The following is a 21,817-nucleotide window of genomic DNA, read 5'->3' on the forward strand; positions in this document are numbered from 1 at the left end:
CGATCTCCTGACCTCATTATCTACATGCCTTGGCCTCCCAAAGAAATTAAAATTCTTTTTAAAACAAGAAGAGTTATTTAAACTGATTTGTTTACAGATGATTGGTTTAATTTCACTGAAATATGCTGACAAGAAAATTAAGCTTACAGTTTGTGTTTCATTCATGATTCAATTTAGTATTTCTGGAAGATCAAGATAACTTAAATTTTGTTTATGTGACTATTGGCTGTTGGCCTGAGGGTATCTAGACTATGGTATTCATTTCATTTTTCTTTAACAGAAGATAATAAAGAAAACAGTAGTTGCCAGGGGCTAGGGGAGTAACCAATGGATAGGCATTGAGCAAAAGATTCCTGATGAAATTTTCACCTTGTTTCAGGTCCTTGGGAGCTTGACCCTTTTAACCATGATGTGATACTTTTTCTTGGTCTCCACATTTCAGGGGATCAGGAAATTTAGGGTTCATGTTCTAATTAGTTCTAAAAATCATATTAAACATTTAGAAGGCTTTACAAGCTCTTATCGCGATTTCTCCCTGGTGTATCCTAGGCTAGGCTCCACACTTAGTGCATAAATACAATTTCAGATTTACCAAGGTTTTCACCAAAAATAAAAGTTGCTAAGAGTTAACATTATAACATATAACTGAAACTACTAGAGAAATAATTTTACATGCAAGGTATGTAAAGAAAGTAAAATGTGGTTTTGGTGAAAGATTATAAGCAGTTATGGGAATGTGGATTTTTTCTACTTAGATTAAAATTTTAAATGATTATTTTAAGTAAGAAAAAATAATTTGTTTAACAAGTTGTAGGAAGTTTATAAAACTTAATTTTAAGATATTCTCCATGTAAACATACTGGCTAAAGGTAAAAGGGTATTATGCAGTTTTTCTGTAAATTAAATATTGGAATAAAAGCAAAACAGGTTTTTCTTAGAGCACTAATCGTATCTTTCACAAAAAGAAGTGTAATTATAAAAGGTTTATAAGAATCTTACCTTAACATGAAACATTAAAATTGAGTAAATATGTCTGTAAGATTTTCTTAAAAATTGGGTTTAACATTAATAATACATTAACACAAAGGTAAAATTTGGCTTATTTTGTATAAAGATCATAGAGAAAGCATTATCAAATGTGAATTTTTTTTTCTTTCGTTGGACTATATTTGCATAAATATGTTATTGGTATATGTTCCAAAGTTATGGGAAATTCCTATAATTCTAATATAACTTTGTGTATGTTATTAACAATTATAATATTATGTAAAATATTGTGTGCCAATGAAGTAACCAAATTTCCTTATAAATTGTGGCTTTAATATTGGCCTTCCTAAAACTTTTTTATCAATCACAGACAATTGTTGTTTTGTTTTAATTCTCTTTAGAAAGTGGTTTATAATCAACTATAGAAATCTAGCAGGTGTTTTTAAAAGCAGATTTCTAATAACTTTGGAAATTGTAACATTGGATTAGAGGAAATAACCTTCAGAACTCTCACAAAGAACTAGAATGTTTATGAATATCTAATAGAACAGGAGGTAACTGAATTAACTGGAACAACAGAAAACTAAAGTACTCTTTTTAACTTTGCTTAAAATGCTGCAGATACTTTTATTATTTTTCAGAGTCAAGGACTCTTTTGAGCTATACACAGCTTTTAGCAATTGAGTCAAGCATACTCTTGTGAAGAAAATTTGGAGCATATTTGATTCTCTCTATATGATTTCTCCAAAATTTAAAAACTATTTCTGAGTATTCTTAATTTAAGGAAATAGAGTTATTTGCATAAATGCAATAAAAATCTGTTTTCTTTTGTAACAGGACACAATGGAGGAACTGGTTATTTTACCAAGGCTTTAACTGGAATGGTGTGCTTTCCTTTAAGAAATCAATCTTGACTTGTAAAGCCAATAAAAGCCCCATGAAGAACTGGCCTCAGACCTTGTCAACAACAGTTGCTATACAGGGTTTCTGACTTGGGGTAAGTAAAGAATGTCACTTTCTGACAGGTGCAGGAACCCCAAGTTATCTTGAAACCACAATAGGAGAGGAATTTACTCAACTCATAGGTATTTGAGGGTACAGACCCATGGCTGAGCTTGGCTCTAAAAAGTCTTCTCTAAGATTCCGTCTATGGAACAGAGTTCCGTCAAAGCCAATTTAAAATGATCCTCTGTGAAAAATAATTGTACTTGCTGCACTTTATACAAATAATCAGGCCAAGTATAGTAAAGGAAATCACTCTTACCATGATTTATCTTTAGTAAAAATGAGAAACTGGGGACAGAAATATTATGTTTCAAGAACTATGGTAAACTTATTAAATTCTAATCTCATTAGTTGTTTTTAAGCTTCTTTCTGCAATTTAGGCTAACCCTGCCTATTCCTGTGAACCAACTAGTTATCTCTTACTGCTGTTCAAAAGAAACAAGAGGGATATCAACTTTTGTCAAAACTTAAGAGTTATGAGTGAACCTTACCATGCTGATGCTTTCTGACGGAACTCTTCTCTACCCTGAATGCAAGATAACCTCATAGTTAGGCTGGAATACGTCACCCCTATTCAGCTTTAAGAAGTTACCTAATATAGATATTTGTCCCTCTGTAACCCTTAGTATTAAAGGTTTCTTATATAAGGGAAGGGGGAAATGTCAGAGGCATGTGAACCAGAGCAAATCCATCTTAAACAGGAGCTGGGTAAAATGAGGCTGAAACCTACTGGGCTATATCCCCAGACAGTTAAGGCATTCCAAGTCACAGGATGAGACAGGAAATCAGCACAAAACACAGGCCATAAAGACCTTGCTGATAAAACAGGTTGCAGTAAAGGAGCTGGTCAAAACCCACAAAAACCATAATGGTGACGAGAGTGACCTCTGTTTATCTTCACAGCTATACTCCCACAAGCACCATGACAATTTATAATATGGTAACACTAGGAACTTACCCTATATGGTCTAAAAATGGGAGATATTAATAATCTACTTCCTATTTAGCATATCATCAAGAAATAGCCATGAAAATAAGCAACCAGCAATATTCAGAGCTGCTTTGTCTACAGAGTAGCCATTCTTTTATTCCTTTACTTCTTTCTTGCTTTCAGTTTGCACTGTGGACTCACCCTGAATTATTTCTTGCATGAGATCTAAGAACCCACTCTCGGGGTCTAGATGACGGCCTCTTTCCTGTAACAAGGGTATTCACTTAATCAAAACTTATGGGATCTTGGGTATTTACTTATTCAAAATTGAAATCAATATTCACAATATTCAAAACTCATTTAATTATAGATTTTAAATATATGGATTACACTGTGTATAAATATTATCTCAAATCAAAAAAAAAAAACTTTAAAAACACTGAATTTACATTTACTTCACTTATCACAGTGGTATATGCTGGTGATTCTGTAAGTAATTTCTGAGTACTGAAAAACTGTATTCTAGGCCTCAGTTTAAAAGATTGAGGCAGTCCAAGCACTGTAATCCCAGCACTTTGGGAGGCTGAGGTGGGCAGATCCTGAGGTCAGGAGATTGAAACTATCCTGGCTAACACAGTGAAACCCTGTCTCCATTAAAAATACAAAAAATTAGCTGGGCATGGTGGCATGGACCTGTAGTTCCAGCTACTTGGGAGGCTGAGGCAGGAGAACTGCTTGAACCTGGGAGGCAGATGTTGTGGTGAGAACATTGCACTCCAGCGTGGGCAACAAGAGCAAAGTGTGGTCTCAAAAATAAATAAATAAATAAATATTGAGGTTAAAGACAGATCATTATAAAAGGGGAATTTAAAAAAACTTAAGCAAGGAAATTCAATTATAGCCTGTGGCATAGAAATATTTTTATAATAAATTTGTAACTAATTCTAGCTTTCTCTGCTTAATAGACCTAGAATACTGAAACACAAGGAACAAAAAGTGTACCTAATATCCACATTTTGTTTTCTAAACGCCATTCTCTATTAAAAGAAACCACGGCCCCATTATAATTCCAGCCTGGAATGTCTTGTTGCATCAAAATGTTTTTAAGTAAGTCTTTAAAATTTAAATAAGAGGTAGGAACACAAAGTTTTTCTTCAGATATTTCAGGTACACCATATTTTTTTCCATTTTTTAATATGGATTATTTTGTTTGTTACTGAGTTACTAAAATATTCTTCTTAGTTTCTTGTCAGTTGAATAGTTGAAAATATTTTCTCCATTATGCGGGTCATCTCTTTACCCTGTTAATTGCCCTGTTTGCAGTGCAGAGGCTTTCTAGCTGCATGTGATCCTATTTGTCCCTACGCGCTTTGGTTGCCTGTGCTTTCAAGTTCTTTCACAAGAAGTCCTTGCCCAGACCAATATACTGAAGCATTTTCTCAAAATTTTCTTCCATTAGTTTTATAGTTTCAGACTTACATTTAAATTGTTAATCCATTTTGATTCAATTTTGCATTTGGTGAAGGATAGCAGTCCTGTTTCATTTATCTTTGTATGGATATTCAGTTTATCTCAGCACCATTTGTTGAAGAAACTATCATTTTCCCAACATATGTTCTTGGCTTCATTGCAAAGATGAGTTCACTCTGAATGTGGAGATTTATATCTGGGTTCTGTATTTTGTTCAACTTGTCTATGTGTCTTTTTCATGCCGGTACCATGCTGTTTGGTTACTATATCCTTGCAGTATAATTTGAAGTTGGATAATGTGATGCCTCCCACTTTGTTCTTTTTGTTTATGATCGCTATAGCTAGTGTCTTTTTTAGTCCCATATGATTTTTAGAATATTTTTTTCCATTTCTGTGAAGAATTCCATTGGTATTTTGATAGGCATTGCTTTAAATTTGTGGGTAGCTTTGAGTGAAATATTGAATAGACAATATTTCAAAATATCTGACCATTTTAACAATTTTCATTCTTCCAATCCATGAACATGAGATATCTTTCGATTTTTGGTGTGTCCACCATTAGGTCTTTAGTCAATGCTCTCTAGTTTTCATTGTAGAAATCTTTCACTTAATTGGTTAAGTTTATTCCTAGATATTTTATTTGTAGCTATTGCAAATAAGATTATTATTATTTTTTTTTTCAGTTTCTCTGCTTTTGGAACATAGAAATAGCACTGACTTTTGTTTGCTGATTTTCTATCTTGAAACTTTACTGAATTCATTTATTAGTTCTAATAGTTTTTTGGTAGTCTTCAGTTTTTCTAAATATAAGATTATATTGTCTGAAAACAATGACAATTTGATTTCATATTTAATTCATATGTTCTTTATATCTTTCTTTTGCATAATTGCTTGGGCTAGGACTTTCAGTATTATGTGAAGTAACAGTATTGAAAGAGCTTATTCCAGATATTGACTTTATCCAGATCTTAGAGAACAGCTTTTCTGTTTTTCTCTCTTCAGTATAATATTAGCAGTGGGTTTGTCATATATGGCCTTTATCAAATAGTCAACACGTTTGTGAAAAACTGTACAACATCATTAATCATCAGAAAAATATAAATCAAAACAAGGAGATATTATCCCACCCTAGTTAAGATGCCTTTTATACAAAAGAAAAAATAACAAATGCTGGCAAAAATGCAGAGAAAAGGTAACTCTCGTACGCTGTTGACAGACATGTAAATTAGCATAGCCACTATAGAAAACATTATGGAAGTTTCTTTAAAAACTAAAAAGAACTACTGTATGATCCAGAAATCCTACTGTTGGGTATATATCCAAAGAAAAGAAAATCTATTCTGAAGAGATATCTGCTTTCCCATGTTTCCTGCAACATTATTCACAATAGCCAAAATATGAAATCAACATAGGTGTCCATCAATGGATGGATTAATGAATACAGAAAATGTGGTACTTATACAGAGTGAAATATTATTTGGCCATGAAATATGGATGGAACTGGATGAAATAAATATTATTCGGCCAAAAGATATAGATCAAACTGTAACAAAATGTATGGAACTAAAGGATATTATGTTAAGTGAAATAAGTCAGGCACAGAGAAACAAATATCACATTTGAGCTTCAAAAAAATAATTACAGTATCAAATTTTAAGTAATTTTCTAAAATGAGAATTCATATAAGTCCATACTTACATAAATAAATGAACTGATAAATAATTGGAAAAGGGAAATTTCTTCTTACAATGATATAGAATAAATAAAGAACTTAGAAAAATATCAATGTTTGCTAAAACTACTTAGTAAAAGTTTAATAAGAAACAAGATATTTATAATTTCAAATTATTGCCCCCCCAAATTACTTATTAATTACAAAGGAAAATGGTAACTTTACATTGAAGAAACCTGGTAAACACTACTTGAATCAAATGATCAAAACTCACATCACCAATTTTGACAAATTAACATAAATTTTCTTTCCATATGGTACGCTCACAAGGATATACAATCACTTTTGTTAATCTCCCCGGCAATAACAAAGTGCTTAAATAAGATCATGAAGAAACATCAGATAAAATCAAATTGAGAGACATTTTACAAAATATCTGGCCTGTACTTATCAAATAAATAGGTCAAAGTGAAGAGAAACAAAAAGTAAAGAAATTTTCCAATTTAAAGACTAAAGAGAAATGATAAATTAATCCAAAGCATGAATCTGTGTTAGATCCTGATCCAGGAAAAACTACATATAAAAAATATTGGGACAACTAAAAAAATCTGAATATGGGCTATAAATTACATAGTATTGTATACATATAAAATTTTCACATTTTAATAACAGTATTTTTGTAATATAGAAAATGTGCCCTGACGTATTTTGTATAAAAGGGCACTATGTCTCTAACTTGCTGTCATACAAAATGCTCATACAAAATTCATATACATATTTATAGAAAAAATAATAAAGGAAATAGGAAAAATATCAACTAATAATGAATCTGAATTAATATTGTATATCAGAGCTCCCTGTACTAATCTTGACATATTTCAATAAATTTGAAATAAGAAAAATTGCAAGCAAAATATATATACTGAAACATAAAGATAATTATGTGTTAAAGGGCAAGATTTTCTACCTATTGATCTCATGTTCTCAATATACACTACTGAGTATGCATATACAAATAATTTTAAAATGGGTTTTTGTAATATAGAAATTTAACTCATGTATATGGGTACATAGCTTAATAAATTTGGCTAAATTACTGTGAATTAATTTATTTGGAATCCACCTATACAGTTTCTATATAGGATGCTTTTAAGATACATCTTTTTCCTAATTAAATTGTTCCTTTTGTGATTAAAATCTAAAGATTCAATGAATTTATGAGATTGGCATTTAATTAAGCTTTCTAGCCGGGCGCGGTGGCTCAAGCCTCTAATCCCAGCACTTTGGGAGGCCGAGGCGGGTGGATCACGAGGTTGAGAGATCGAGACCATCCTGGTCAACATGGTGAAACCCCGTCTCTACCAAAAATACAAAAAATTAGCTGGGTATGGTGGCGCGTGTCTGTAATCCCAGCTACTCAGGAGGCTGAGGCAGGAGAATTGCCTGAACCCAGGAGGCGGAGGTTGCGGTGAGCCGAGATCGTGCCATTGCACTCCAGCCTGGGTAACAAGAGCGAAACTCCGTCTCAAAAAAAAAAAAAAAAAAAAAAAAAAGAAAAAGCTTTCTAAATTAAAAAGAAAAATATCTTGCAGCTTCACTAAATTAATAGACAATTTAACATTTTTTCCAGAGGTAGAAGCGTGTGAATGAAAAGTCCTCACTTTATATTGGAATGGTGTATTTTAAAATGCATATTTTACATTGTGAAATGAAGTTTAACAAGTTCTCTTGGGAGTATTGTGCTTGGAAAAAGAAATGCGATAGTTCTGACTTAATCCCCTTACTAAACATAACTTTAAAACACTTTTTCCCCCTTGAAATGTGACAGTTATACTGGAATTTTAATTAAGTAACAGGGTATGCTCCATCAATGATAGAATGATGCAAATTTTTTTTTAAAAAATGATATAATTTCAAATTCAAACTTTGGTGATGGTTCTATTGATTATTTGAGCTGAAGCCTGAATTTCAAGTACTACGTGTATACAGAAATATAACTGACACATTCTAAATTGCGTTTATTAGGTTTCTTCTGACATAGTTACTTCTTTATGCAAGAGTTCCTATCTCTTTTTTTGGGGAGTTATGCTTTATTTAGCCATGTAATGATGGTCAACATTAAAAGTTTCAGAAATGAATAAAGAACAGAGCAAGCAAATAAAGGGGCTCATATAACAGAATTCTCTTCTTAAGTTGTCTAATTTATATCTGATGGTTAAAGCAAACACTGGAAGAATGCCTGATTTGGGTCTGAATGTATGTAGGGAAATATCAAAGACACTTATAAATGTGGTAAGAAAATGTAAAGAGAAGTAAAGTTTCAAAAGTACACAGAATGGCATTTGCAACAACCTGGATGAAGTTGGAGACCATTATTCTAAGTGGAGTAACTTAGGGGTGGAAAACGAAACATCGTATGTTCTCACTTCTAAGTGAGAGTTAAGCTATGATGATGCAAAGGCATAATAATGATATAATGGACGCATAAATATGATAATTCCTATTTTTAAAATTCTAACATCAGTGGCATGTTTTAGAGCAAACATGCTATGCTGCTATGATATTTGTTCAATTGCTGAATGGCAGTAAATATATTTTGGTGCACTAAGTGCTGTTTATATGCTTATATTTCTTTACTTAGGAAATAAAAATTACCACATCATTAAAAAATGGTACTGGAATAACTGGCTAACCATACACAGAAGATTGAAACTAGACTTCTTCCTTACCCCATATACAAAAATTAACCAAAATGGATGAAAGACTTAAATATAAAACCCAAAACTGTAAAAGCCCTAGAAGACAACATAGGCAACAGACACAGTCAAAGGTCAACATCACTGATCATTAGAGAAATGCTAATAAAAACCACAATGAGATACCAACTCACACCAGTAAGAATGGCTATTAATAAATAGTCAAAAAGTAAAAAATGTGGCAGGATTGTGGAGAAAAAGGAATACCTACACACTGTTAGTAGGAATGTAAATTAGTTCAACCATTGTGGACGACAGTGTGGCAACTCTTCAAAAACCTAAAGACATAAATACCATTTGATCCAACAATCCCATTGTATATACCACTCGGTATATACCTAAAGGAATATAAATTTTTGTATTACAAAGACACATTCACACATGTATTTACTGCAACACTATTCACAATTGCAAAGACATGGAATCATCCAAAATTCCCATCAAAGAAAGACTAGAGAAATAAAATGTGGTACATATATACCATGGAATATTATGCAGTCATACAAAAAGAACAACATTATGTACGTTGCAGGGACATGGATGAAGCTGGAGGTCATTATCGTTAGCAAACTAAGAGAGGAACAGAAAACCAAATATTTCATGTTCTCACTTATAACTGGGAACTAAATAATGAGAATACATGGACACACAGGAGAACAACATACACTAGGGCATATCAGAGAGTGGAGGGTGGGAAGAGGAAGAGAATCAGAAGAAAAAACTAATGGGTACTAGGCTTAATACCTGCGTAATGAAATAATCTGTACAATAAACCCCATGATAAAAGTTTACCTGTGTAACAAACCTGCATATGTATCATTGAACTTCAAATATTTTAGATTGCATTTGTCAATTTTGGCCTTTGTTGCCATTGCTTTTGGTGTTTTAGTCATGAAGTCTTTGTCCATGCCTATGTCCTGAATGGTATTGCCTAGCTTTTCTTCTAGGGTTTTTATGATTTTAGGTCTTATATTTAAGAATTTAATCTATCTTGAGTTAATTTTTGTATAAGGTAAAAGGAGAGGGTTCAGTTTCAGTTTTTGGCGTATAGCTAGCCAGTTTTCCCACATCATTTATTAGTTGAACAATGAGAACAAATAGACACAGAGAGGGGATCATCAAACACTGGGGCCTGTCAGGGGGTGGAGAGCTGGGGGAGGAATAGCATTCAAGAAATACCTAATGCAGATGATGGGTTGAGGGGTGCAGCAAACCACCATGACATATGTATAGCAATGTTAACAAACCTGTACATTCTACACATGTATCCCAGAACTTAAAGTATAATAATAAAAAGAAAATGGGCAAAATACAGGAAGGGACATTTCATTACAGATGATACACATAGGGCAAATAATCTCATGAAAAGATATTTGGCAACAATGTCATTAGTAATGTGCAACTACCATAAAACAAAACAATTGCACTGATGGACATTTATCATAGATTAAAGACATACTCACATAGGAATCTGTACATAAATGTTTTTAGTAACTTTGTCTATAATTGTCAAAAGGTGGACAAATAATCAGAGTGTTCTTCAATGAATAAATGGTTGTCTTGGTCAGTTTGGGCTGCTATAACAAAGCACCTTAGATTGGGTAATTTATAATCAATAAAATGTATTTCTGAGAGTTCTGGAGGCTGGGAAGTCCAATATATCCCTCATAGATGAAACCTTCTGTGCCCTTACATGGCAGCAGGGCAAGGCAGCTCATTTTAACCTCTTTTAAAAGGGCACTAGTCTCATTCATGTAGGTCAAGGCTTCAGAAACTAGTAACTTCCCAAAGGATCTAACTCTTGATACTATGAAACTGGGGATTAGATTTCAACATATAAATTTTGGAGGAACACAAACATTCAGACCATAGCAATGGTTGAAAAAAAATCTGAGATGCATCCTGTATTAAGCAGAAACAAAACTACTGAAACACACACACACACACACACACACACACACACACACACACACATATTCTGTTTCTCCAAGAGACACAGAAAAGGAGATTCATTATGAAAATTGACTTATGTAATTATGGAGGTGAAGAAGTCCCATGGTCCAGTGTCTGCAAGCTAGAGAAACAGGGAAGATGGTAGTATAATTCAGTATGAGTCTGGAGGCATGGGAACCTGTGAGGGGCCACTAGCCTAAGTCCCAAAGTCTGAAGACCCAAGAACCTGGAGTTGTGATGTCAGAGAGGAGAATAAGATGGTTGTCTCAGGTCCAGAAAAGAAAGCAAATTCACTCTCATTCTGACTTTTCTTTTTAATTTGGCCATCAATAGATTGGTGAGGGTGATCTTTATTCAGTCTATTGATTCAAATGCTAGTATTTTTCAGAAGCACCCTTACAGACCTACACAGAAATAATGGATTGTTTTTTGTTTGTTTGCTTTTATTAGATATCTAAATATGCTTTAACAGTTTACATAAATTGACATCTAAAATATTAAACATTATGTACCTATACCAAAAAATACTACTCTTCAATATAAAGGAATTAAATATTGATACACACAGCCACCTGGATGAATCTCCAGAGAATTGTGCCAAGTGAAAAAAAAATTGCAATATCAAAATACTAAATATGGTACCATTTTATCTACATAACATTCTTGGGACAAAAGTATAAAAATGGAGAGCAGATTGCCAAGGGTTAAAGAGGGAGTGAGTGGGTGGGAAATGAATGTGATTATAAAAGGGCCACATAAGGATCCTGCTGGTGATAGAAATGGTCTGCATTTTCATTATATTGAAGTCAGTATCCTGGTTTTGACATTTTATTCTAGTTTTGCAAGACGATGAAAAATGGGTAAATGATACATATTACCTTTCTGTATTATTCCTTATAACTGTAGATGATTCTACAACTATCTAAATATAAAAAGTTTGCTTTGCTTTGAAACTCCTGAAAATCAAATATGTATGTTTGAATAAAAATACATCATGGAGGTCAGGAGATCCAGACCATCCCAGCCAACACGGTGAAACTCGGTCTCTACTAAATATAAAAAATTAGCCAGATGTGGTGGTGCATCCCTGTAGTCCCAGCTATGCAGAAGGAATCACGGGAATCATTTGAACCTGGGGATTCACTTGGGAATCCCTTGAAGCAGGGGAATCACTTGAACCTGGGAGGCAGAGATTTCAGTGAGCTGAGATTGTGCCACTGCACTCCAGTTTGGGTGACAGAACAAGACTCCATCTCAAAAACAAGCAATGAAAGAAAGAGAGAAAGAGAGAGGAAGGAAGGGAGGTAGGGAGGGGAAAGCAAAGAAGGGAAAGAAAGGAAAGAAAGGAAAACACATCCAGTAAACTAAGAAAGCAAAATGAGGTGAAAACAGAAGTTTAATTCATGCATTTGGTAATTGAGTTTTTTGCTATGAGCTTAGTTTTCATGTTTGTTTTCAGGGCAGATGTAAGGTCATATCTTGGGCACAGACACAAATGCATAGGTCCCACATATGTTAACTTAAAAATAAGTAGCAGTAGGTTTGTATTTTTACTAAAAGACAAGGATTATTTGAGGTATTTCTTTGTAACTGTGTGTTCCAGGCACAGGTCCTGGCATTAAAAAGGTGATACTTTGTAAGCATCTATCATATTGACTAATTAATCAATACCTGTCAACACATTTCCCCGAACAAAGAAACTCTAACCCAAATATTCCGACATCGTGGCAGGAAACATGCAGATATAGGTGAAACAATGATGTTGACATACTTTTTTTTTTTTTTTTTTTGAGATCGATTCTTACTTTGTCGCCCAGGCTGGAGTGCAGTGGCAGGTTCTCCACTCATTGCAACCTCCACCTCCCGGGTTCAAGTGAATTTCCTGTCTCAGCCCTCGGAGTAACTGAGATTACAGGTGCCCACCACCACCCCCAGCTAATTTTTGTATTTTTAGTAGAGACAGGATTTCATCATGTTGGCCAGGCTAGTCACAAACTTTTGACCTCAGGTGATCCACCCACCTCAGCCTCCCAAAGTGCTGGGATTACAGGTATGAGTCACCATGTCTGGCCAATGTTGACATTCTTTTAGAAATCTGAAATCATGAGAAGAAATTTCAATAAAAACCCACAGAAACCCATCTGTAGAGTCTACACCTTAAAGTAGAAGTTAGTATGTGGCAGTACTTTCTTCAGCCACCAAATCATTTGAAGATTTGTTTATAACTCTTGATCTTAAATCATAAGCAAGATCATAAAACTTTTATGTGGTAGGATAGTTTCAATTTAGAGAAAAATGCTATATTTAAATTATAATTAGCTTTAGTGGTATTATATGAAAAATAATGACTGGACTAATTTTATTCAGTTGGTGAGGACAATGAAAACCTGGTTGATTGTGAATGAAAACTTTGGGAGTTGTAAATGAGAAGCCTCTCGTGCTTTTTCAGTATTAACCTGGAATAACAGAATAAAAAAATCTGATACTCTTTAATCTGCTAAAATACACTAACTGACTTACTTTCCGTGGATACATAATAAAAGATTTAGACTTTATGTTTCTTGGAGAAAAGCAGACTTTCAAGTACTTTGCCACCCAATGCCACTGACATTGTGGGCAATATAACCTGCTAGCAGAAATAACCTGCCTAAGTTTGAGAACTTTTTCTTTTTCCCCATTGAGTCTAGAAATCAGTAGGGGACAGCATTAAAACTGGTATGTGTTTTACTCATATCTACCTTCTCTTTGTTCTGGATGTCGGAGTCCACAGGGTCAAGTATAAATAAATTAAAAATACTTTTACTTTTAAGTCTTTAAATGTGAAAAAATATGTGCCAATTTATGTTAAACAATCACACTACTTGAATGGATTATTAAGTATGTTTTTATAGTTCATGACTTGATAACACAAAAGCATAAAGCAAAAAGCAAAATAAAATTGCTAAAACTAAACGATGAATGGCATTTTATGGGGCAGTATTTTCAGACAGGTAAAGGAAAAAGACACTTAGTCTTTAACTTCTAAATGAAGTACGTTAGGGAAAATGGTCTATATTTTCCCTTACTTACTTCATTTAGAAGTTATAAGTTGAGGCCTAAATGAAGGTGTACACCTCTGTCTATCCCCATGTTTTTCAGCTCTGTAGGAGGTGTTCTCTAGAGAGAATTAGTACAGTTTTGCACATTCTCATAGGTATTAGATGCCAGGACACTGCTGAAGTTGAGCTCAAAGATAAACCATAAAATACTTGAAATTGCAGCCAACTTCCTCTAGCTTAAATGTAAAAATAACAACATGGTAGCTAACATATTGAAGGTTGGTGATAGGGGTAAACACAGGAAATGTTAATTTAATTAAAGTGTGACTAAGCCATGGTTCAACTTAGCAACAAGAGGAATCTGAATAATTAGCCCCTGTTAGAAATACCAGATAAAATACAGGCCCTTCACATTGTGGTAAAAAGACAAAATCAAATATTATTATACTTTTGTCTCCTCTGTAATTTTATTCTCAATATCTGTAATATAATTTTAAAAAGTATGAGTCAAGCAAAGAAACAAAAAAATATGAGCCATAATTAAGAAAAAGCATAGTCAATAAATGATGCCCTGTAGGTGATCTCGTATTTAGAATGATCAGACAAAGGTTCTAAAGTAATAAAAATATGCTAAAGAATGGAAGAAAGAAATGTGAAGCTGAAAATTTTAGGTGAAGGGAAAAAAACACGATTTGAAACACTGAGAAATTAAACAGTTATGCTGAATGTCTCATATAGGTGTATTGTTTATATATATATACATATATATGTGTGTGTGTGTGTGTGATATATATGGTAGAATATATATAGGTGTAAAAGTCTAGCATTGTTACCATAAACCACACTGCCAGTTAAAAGACTAATATTAATAGAAGAGAAAGAGAGAATGTAGAATATATGTCATAGATGATAATATCATATGAAAATTATATTTCAATTATGGGAATGTATATTTTTATACTTATGTTTTTTATTCTTATCTATGAACAGCACCTTAAAAAGACAAGCCTTTTTCAAAATTACTCATAATACAAAATTAATGAAAGATCTTAATATATAAAGTTTGTAATGTTTACCTCAGCTGTGATATATTTAAATAACCATGTAGTGCAGTGGTTCTCCAAGGACAGAAATTTGTCCTGCAGGGTACATTTGATGATCTCTGAGGATATTATTGATTGCCACACTGTAAGGATGATACTGGCATCTGTAGAGTAGAGGATTGGGGTGCTGCTAGACATCTTACAATGAGTAAACAGTTCAATGCTATAAAATGTCAACAGTGTAGGGGTCACTGTAGTGGAAAATATTTGACTCAGGGCAAAAACTGCCCCAAATTAAATGTAGATAAGCAGTCATCTCTGAAACAGATGTTGCTTTGCCTTAAAGAGCCTAGGTCCCTTTATTTAACATGAATACATGTTCAGTGAAAAGCTAAAAATACTTCCATTATTTGACTGAATTAACTGTGTTATCTTTTGGATTCTCATTCTTCACCATGTTTTCTCCATAATAAACTCCAGCATTAGATGTAAAACAAAGACAAGGGCGAAGAACAGGCTGCAGCAGCTTGTCATTGAGAAGCATAGGCAAGAGAAAGAGGTACTCCTGGAAATTCCATCTAGGTTTCTACTCAATAGTTGTATGTCATTGTTGGAAGAAGGAAATGCTCACATCATTATTTGTGTAGGTTACATAATCACTTTATCAGAATTTATAATTTCCAAGGTTAGTCTTCTGTTCTTTATTTTTTTAGAGAAGAGAATACTTAGCATTAGAATTATTCCCTCTCAATTTCTTTCCACAAACCTAAATATAAATAGATCCAAATCTAGTTGAAGTTTTAAATTAAATTCCACTAGCTAAATAAATCCTGAACAAATGTATTATGCTCTCTTGACCTCATCTTGCTCACTCATTTTTTTTTCTTTTTTTTCTTTTTTTCTTTCTTTCTTTCTTTTTCTTTTTTTTTTTTTTTTTGAGACTAAGTCTTTCTCTGTCACAGGGCTGGAGTGCAGTGGCACTATCTTGGCTCACTGCAACCTCCACCTCCCTGGTTCAAGCAGTTCTCCTGTCTCAGCCTCCCGAGTAGCTGGGATTACAGATGTGTGGCACTACACCCAGCTAATTTTTGTATTTTCAGTAGAGATGGGGTTTCACCATACTGACAGGATGGTCTCAATCTCCTGATCTCGTGATCCACCTGTCTCAGTCTCCCAAAGTGTTGGGATTACAGAATGCACCACTACGCCCAGCCCTCTTCTTGCACACTCTTATAATAGACCTGATAACAAAATAACACCTTAAGACTAAACAAATGAGACAATAATTCATAAAGCATCTAACTTAGTAAGCAGAGAGTAGATACTTAGATATTTTAGTTTCCTCTTCCTGACATCTCACTAATGCAAACACAATCTTTTGGGTCCATCTTCTGATTTTTGGCTAGTGTGAGAGGCACTGTGTTCAGAAAACACAAGATGTGTAGAATATATACACTGAACCCAATTTGTAGTCTTTTATTCCTCACCCCTGAGTCCCCAAAGTCCATTGTGTCATTCTAATGCCTGCATCCTGCTCCGGGGATGGGTGCACCAAAATCTCACAAATTACCACTAAAGAACTTAATCATATAACCAAATATGACCTGTTCCCTCAAAACCTATAGAAATAAACATGAAAAGTTTTAAAAATAAAATAAAGAATCTCACTGCCAAAAATCATACAACATGGAAACAATGTATAATTAAATATAAATGAAATCAAGGATTATTGATTTTCCTGTCACATCTCCCTGGTATATATTTGTAGTAATACAATTTAAAGAGCAAGTTGAAAGGAAATAGAATCTTTTTGAATTTTTGTATCCACTTGACCTTCATATTTGTCATTTACTTGTCATGTACTTGTTCAATTATAATTAATATTTTCTGTAAAATTTACTTTGAATAACTACTTTTCTTTAGTTTTCATATACCTTCAAAGAAAATACTGCCTTCTTCAGAAATACATGCAAATAATGTCTCCAATTTCATATCGACTTAATGTGATAGCATTATATATGTCTTCTTGTAAGATCAAGAAAGAAGTAGAACTGGAATAACTCTGTAAATTATTATGGTGGCAGTGCCAAGAAAATAATCACAGTAGATCTCTAACTATTTTCTAGGTTTTTGTATATGCTTTCTTTGATGTATCATATAAGTGTTTCTAAAAATGAATCCATTTGAAAACTCTGAAACTTAGCTAAGACTTAACCATTAAGAGAAATTACAAATTGTATGGCCTTATTTAGAAAATTGTTATAAAGCCAGGTGCAGTAGCTCATGCCTGTAATCACATCACTTTGGGAGGCCGAGGCAGGTGGATCACCTGAGGTCAGGAGTTCAAGACCAACATAGTGAAACCTGACCAACATGGTGAAACCTCGTCTCTACCAAAAATACACAAATTAGCATGGTGGCATGCACCTGTAATCCCAGCTATTTAGGAGGCTGAGGCAGGAGAATCAATCACTTGAACCCGGGAGGTGAGGTTGCAGTGAGCCAAGATTGGGCCACCGCACTCCAGCCTGCGTGAAAGAGCGAGACTCCATCTCAAATAACAAGAAAGAAAGAAAGAAAATTGTTACAGTAATAGTTTAACAAAATATATAAACTATTTCTCTGGAGATTAAAAGGATATTAGATATTATCTAATCCAACCCCATTCAGTACAGAGTTGAGAAAACTGAGGTCTAAATACTTCAAGATACATGTTGGACTACACAACTCTAGTGTAGTAAAGATTAAACTGATACATTCATGCCCTGATACTAAGTTCAGAGTTATTTGCACAGCCTTCGCTATGCTCATAAAATTTTGAGGTATGATTATCAAGATAGGCTTTCATAATTTATTATTGTTTCTATTAATTCCTTCAGCTTGTTAAACAGAGGTGGGCAGGTCACCTGAGGTCAAGGGTTCAAGAGCAGCCTGATCAATATGGGGAAACCTCATCTCTACTAAAAATACAAAAATTAGCCAACATGGGGGCATGCGACTGTAATCCCAGCTACTCAGGAGAATCACTTAAACCCGGGAGGTGGAGGTTGCAGTGAGTCAAGATTGCACCACTGCACTCCAGTCTGGGTGAAACAGTGAGATTCCATCTCAAGATTTCTATCATTGTCTATAATGATGTAAATATAACCATGACTATTAGTTGTTATTTTTTAAGTGAAGCCAAATCATTAATACAAAAGTAAACACTTCTGTAGAATCCATAATTGGTGAACATCTATTTGAAGAGAGGTATATGTTACTGACTTTAAAAAGTAAACTTCTAGGCTGGGTGTGGTGGCTCATGCCTGTAATCCCAGCACTTTGGGAGGCCAAAGTGGGTGGATCACCTAGGTCGGGATTTCAAGACCTGACCAACATGGAGAAACCTGGTCTTTACTAAAAACACAAAAAAATTAGCTGGGTGTGGTGATGCATACTTGTAGTCCTAGTTACTCAGGAGGCTGAGGCAGGAGAATCATTTGAACCCAGGGTCAGAGGTTGCTGTGACTCGGGATCACACCATTGCACTCCAGCCTTGTAACAAAAGCAAAACTCTGCTTCAAAAAAAAAAAGGTAAACTTCTGTAACCACCTATAAAAATAAATCTGATTATGCATTGGGGATAAAAGAATAAAAATTTTGGAAAATAGGGCATTTTTTTAACAAAGTAGATAAAAGGAGAAGCATTTAGAATTGTCAGAAATTTTACTATATTAATCAATGAACAAAATCAGAAAGTATTAGGCATATTGGTCTTAATATTTTTCAGCCTCAGTGGAGTTGAAGGAACAGGGACTATTTTTAGCTCAATGTTAGTAGGGACTTGGAGAAAGATTTGGTGAAAGTGGGTAAATGCCTTCAAATTCTTTTTAAATACTCTCTCTGACAGATAATTTTATATACTATGTGTAATTTACAATATACTTTGTAAGCTTATTTTGTGGCTTGAGAGACAGGTTTTGAGTAATTCACAGATAATAAACATAACAAGTTACTAACTTCCAAATCCTGATTGTCTTCATGTACTTCTGCAATCTCTTGCTTTAAGGTTATGTGGAGGTGGGAAATTTGAACTGGATTGTTATTCATCCATCACCACATTCACCGTCTTCATCGCAGACTAACATTTTAAATTTTTATGGTAAATTAAAATCACAATCGGGCTAATAATGAAATAATAGTGAACATGGATTAATTCATATAACTTAGTTTTGAAATGAGTAAAGAATTATTTGTGATAATTTTACTATATCAGTCTTTATTTCTGCAAGAACTCTTCCTGTATTGGTCAATTGGTAGATTAAGAAGACGTGGCTGGGTGCAGTGGCTCACGGCTATAATCCCAGCACTTTGGAGACTGAGGCAGGAGGATCAAGAGGCCAGGAGTTTGAGACCAGCCTAGACAAGATGGTGAAACTCTGTCTCTACTAAAAAAAAAAATCAGCTGGGCATGGTGGCGCATGCCTGTAGTCCCAGCTACTCGGGAGGCTGAGGCAGAAGAATTGCCTGAACCCAGGAGGCAGATGTTGCAGTGAGCCAAGATCACACCATTGCACTCCAATCTGGGCGACTCTGTATCAAAAAAAAAAAAAAAAAAAAAAAAACGATACTATACAGAAATTAAAATTTCACTAGCAAGAAATGAATTGAAATGAAATACACTTCTGCTGAAGAATAATATAAAATATTAAAAATACATAATTCTGAACATCATCAGTATATCTTTTCCCCGAAAATTAATTTATGTCACACAATCTCTGAAGAATTTTTTCGGAAAACATTCCACAACACTGTCTCTTTTGTTTTTGCTGTCTTTTTGTTTGTTTGTTTGTATTTCAACAGCTTTAGAGGTATAGGTAGTTTTTGATTACATAGATAAATTGTATAGTGGTAAAGTCTGGACTTTTATCACAGCAACAGCACTGTTTTTGCATAACTTTCTCTTACCTCTATCTTCCTTACCTCCATTTCTTCCCCTGATCAAGTCCTTTTCTATGATGTAAACTCTATGCACAGCTAATTTTCATGCACATAAAGTTTCCAGTAAAGTTCCTTTCTTTTTGGCTATCACTGCTTTTCTACAAACATCTTTTGTATTCTCCACCCTCATTCTACTCTCTCTTCTGCTCATTACTGCTGATGAATAGGCTGTGCATTATATGTCATCTTAAAGTGTTCCCAGTCCCCAAACATGGGAAAACTAATAAAAAGTTAAATAATTACAGTAATGGATTGTAATCCATTGAGTAAAAGAAATATCAATTAGGCCATACTAACATAAATAAAGAGTAGAATAAATAAACAGAATGAATAGTTCTTTGTTATGTAATAGGTCAATTAAATATAAAAGAAATTATGAGAACAGAAAAACACCCTTTGGCAATGTCACAGTAATATTTATATATCGATAGATGCTGAAAACAATGGGCAAAAGTTCAAATAAAAAAAAAGGACATTTACATAGTTCTAAGGTATTTTACCATAAAATTAATATCAATTACAAGGAATTATAGTAATTTTATAGTGGCGTCACCTAGAAGGTGCGAAGATGTTATCTTAAAAGATAACATTAACCATAATGAAATAAGTTGACATTCGTGTAAGAAAGAGAGAGCTTGTTTTGTTTGGTTGTTTTGTTTTGCTTTTACTTTTTCTAATTAGTCTCTGCTTATCCATGTTTTGGTTTACTGTAGTTTGTTTAGCCTCTTGTTGGTTGGGTGGCTTTCACTTCAAGTCTGCTCAGTTAGAAGAAAAGAAACAAATGAACATTAGTAACAAAAATGTTAATTATATGCTAGAGTAAGTAAACTCAGCCAAAGTAAAAAGGGAATTATTTTTCTTAATTTGAGATTTTACTGTCTGGCCTAGGAGAAAATAATTAATGGTTACTTTACTGAGAGAGACAATTTATTTAATAAAAGACAAGAAAGATAGAATTGGAGTTGGATCACTCCTAAGTAGCCTGAGGAGAGTGGACTCAGGACTATGACTTTCTCATGCTCCCAGAAATCCTCTTCCAAGGAACACTTAAGAACTTGCAATGCTCTAACTTTTTGGAAAAAAATATTTTCTAAAAAGATGCAGTTACTGGTTTGAGGGCCTTGAAGTGAGAAACTGAAAAAGAAAGAGTAGCCTGAACTAAGAGAGGTTAGAGTAGAAAAGAGTGAGACACTCCTGTAAGAATCAGATTTCTCTAAAAGCCTAGTCTTGTGAGCTGCAGAGAATCACGTAAAATATTATTCTGAACTATATACCTTCACACTCTACTTGTACCCTAAAATTTCCCTGCCCTTTAGTGAGAGATATTATGTTCCTATATTATAGTTCTATGTTTTATGTAGAATGAGCTGGTAACGCATAGAAATCTGATCAAAAAGGAAAGAAAATGCAAAGATGTTCTGACTGGGTAACAGCAGTAAGCTATTTACAGGCAACACAGTAGAAATGTAAGGATACATGAAGGCGAGGAAGAAAATTTATATACAATCAAATTCAGCTAACAACAAAGCTGGTGGTATTTTACTAATTATAGAAAAAGCTTTTAGGTAATTTAAAATATATTATTAGGTTGGTGCTAAAGTAATTATGATTTTTTCCTATTACTTTTAATGACAAAAACCACAATGACTTTGGCACCAACCTAACAGCTAGCCCAAATCCTCACATCACATTACCCTCACCTCTGCCTATGACTCCTTCTTTCATTTTTAAGGACCCTTTTGAATACACTGGAACTATTCAAAATAAGTCTACTGGAAAAAAAATATTTGTTTATGGAAATAAACAGTATCATTTCATGAAAATAAAAATTCATGACGACATAGCAATTTTAAACTGGTATGCAATGAATTATATAACTTCAAAAACTGAAGTAAAAAATGAAAGATATTAAAAGAAAGTAGAAAAATACCCAAGTAAAATAAACTGTTTTAAAAAGACATCTTGTTCAGTAATTGGTAGAA

Source organism: Saimiri boliviensis, chromosome 17 (assembly GCF_048565385.1).
Source record: "Saimiri boliviensis isolate mSaiBol1 chromosome 17, mSaiBol1.pri, whole genome shotgun sequence".
NCBI lineage: Eukaryota > Metazoa > Chordata > Mammalia > Primates > Cebidae > Saimiri > Saimiri boliviensis.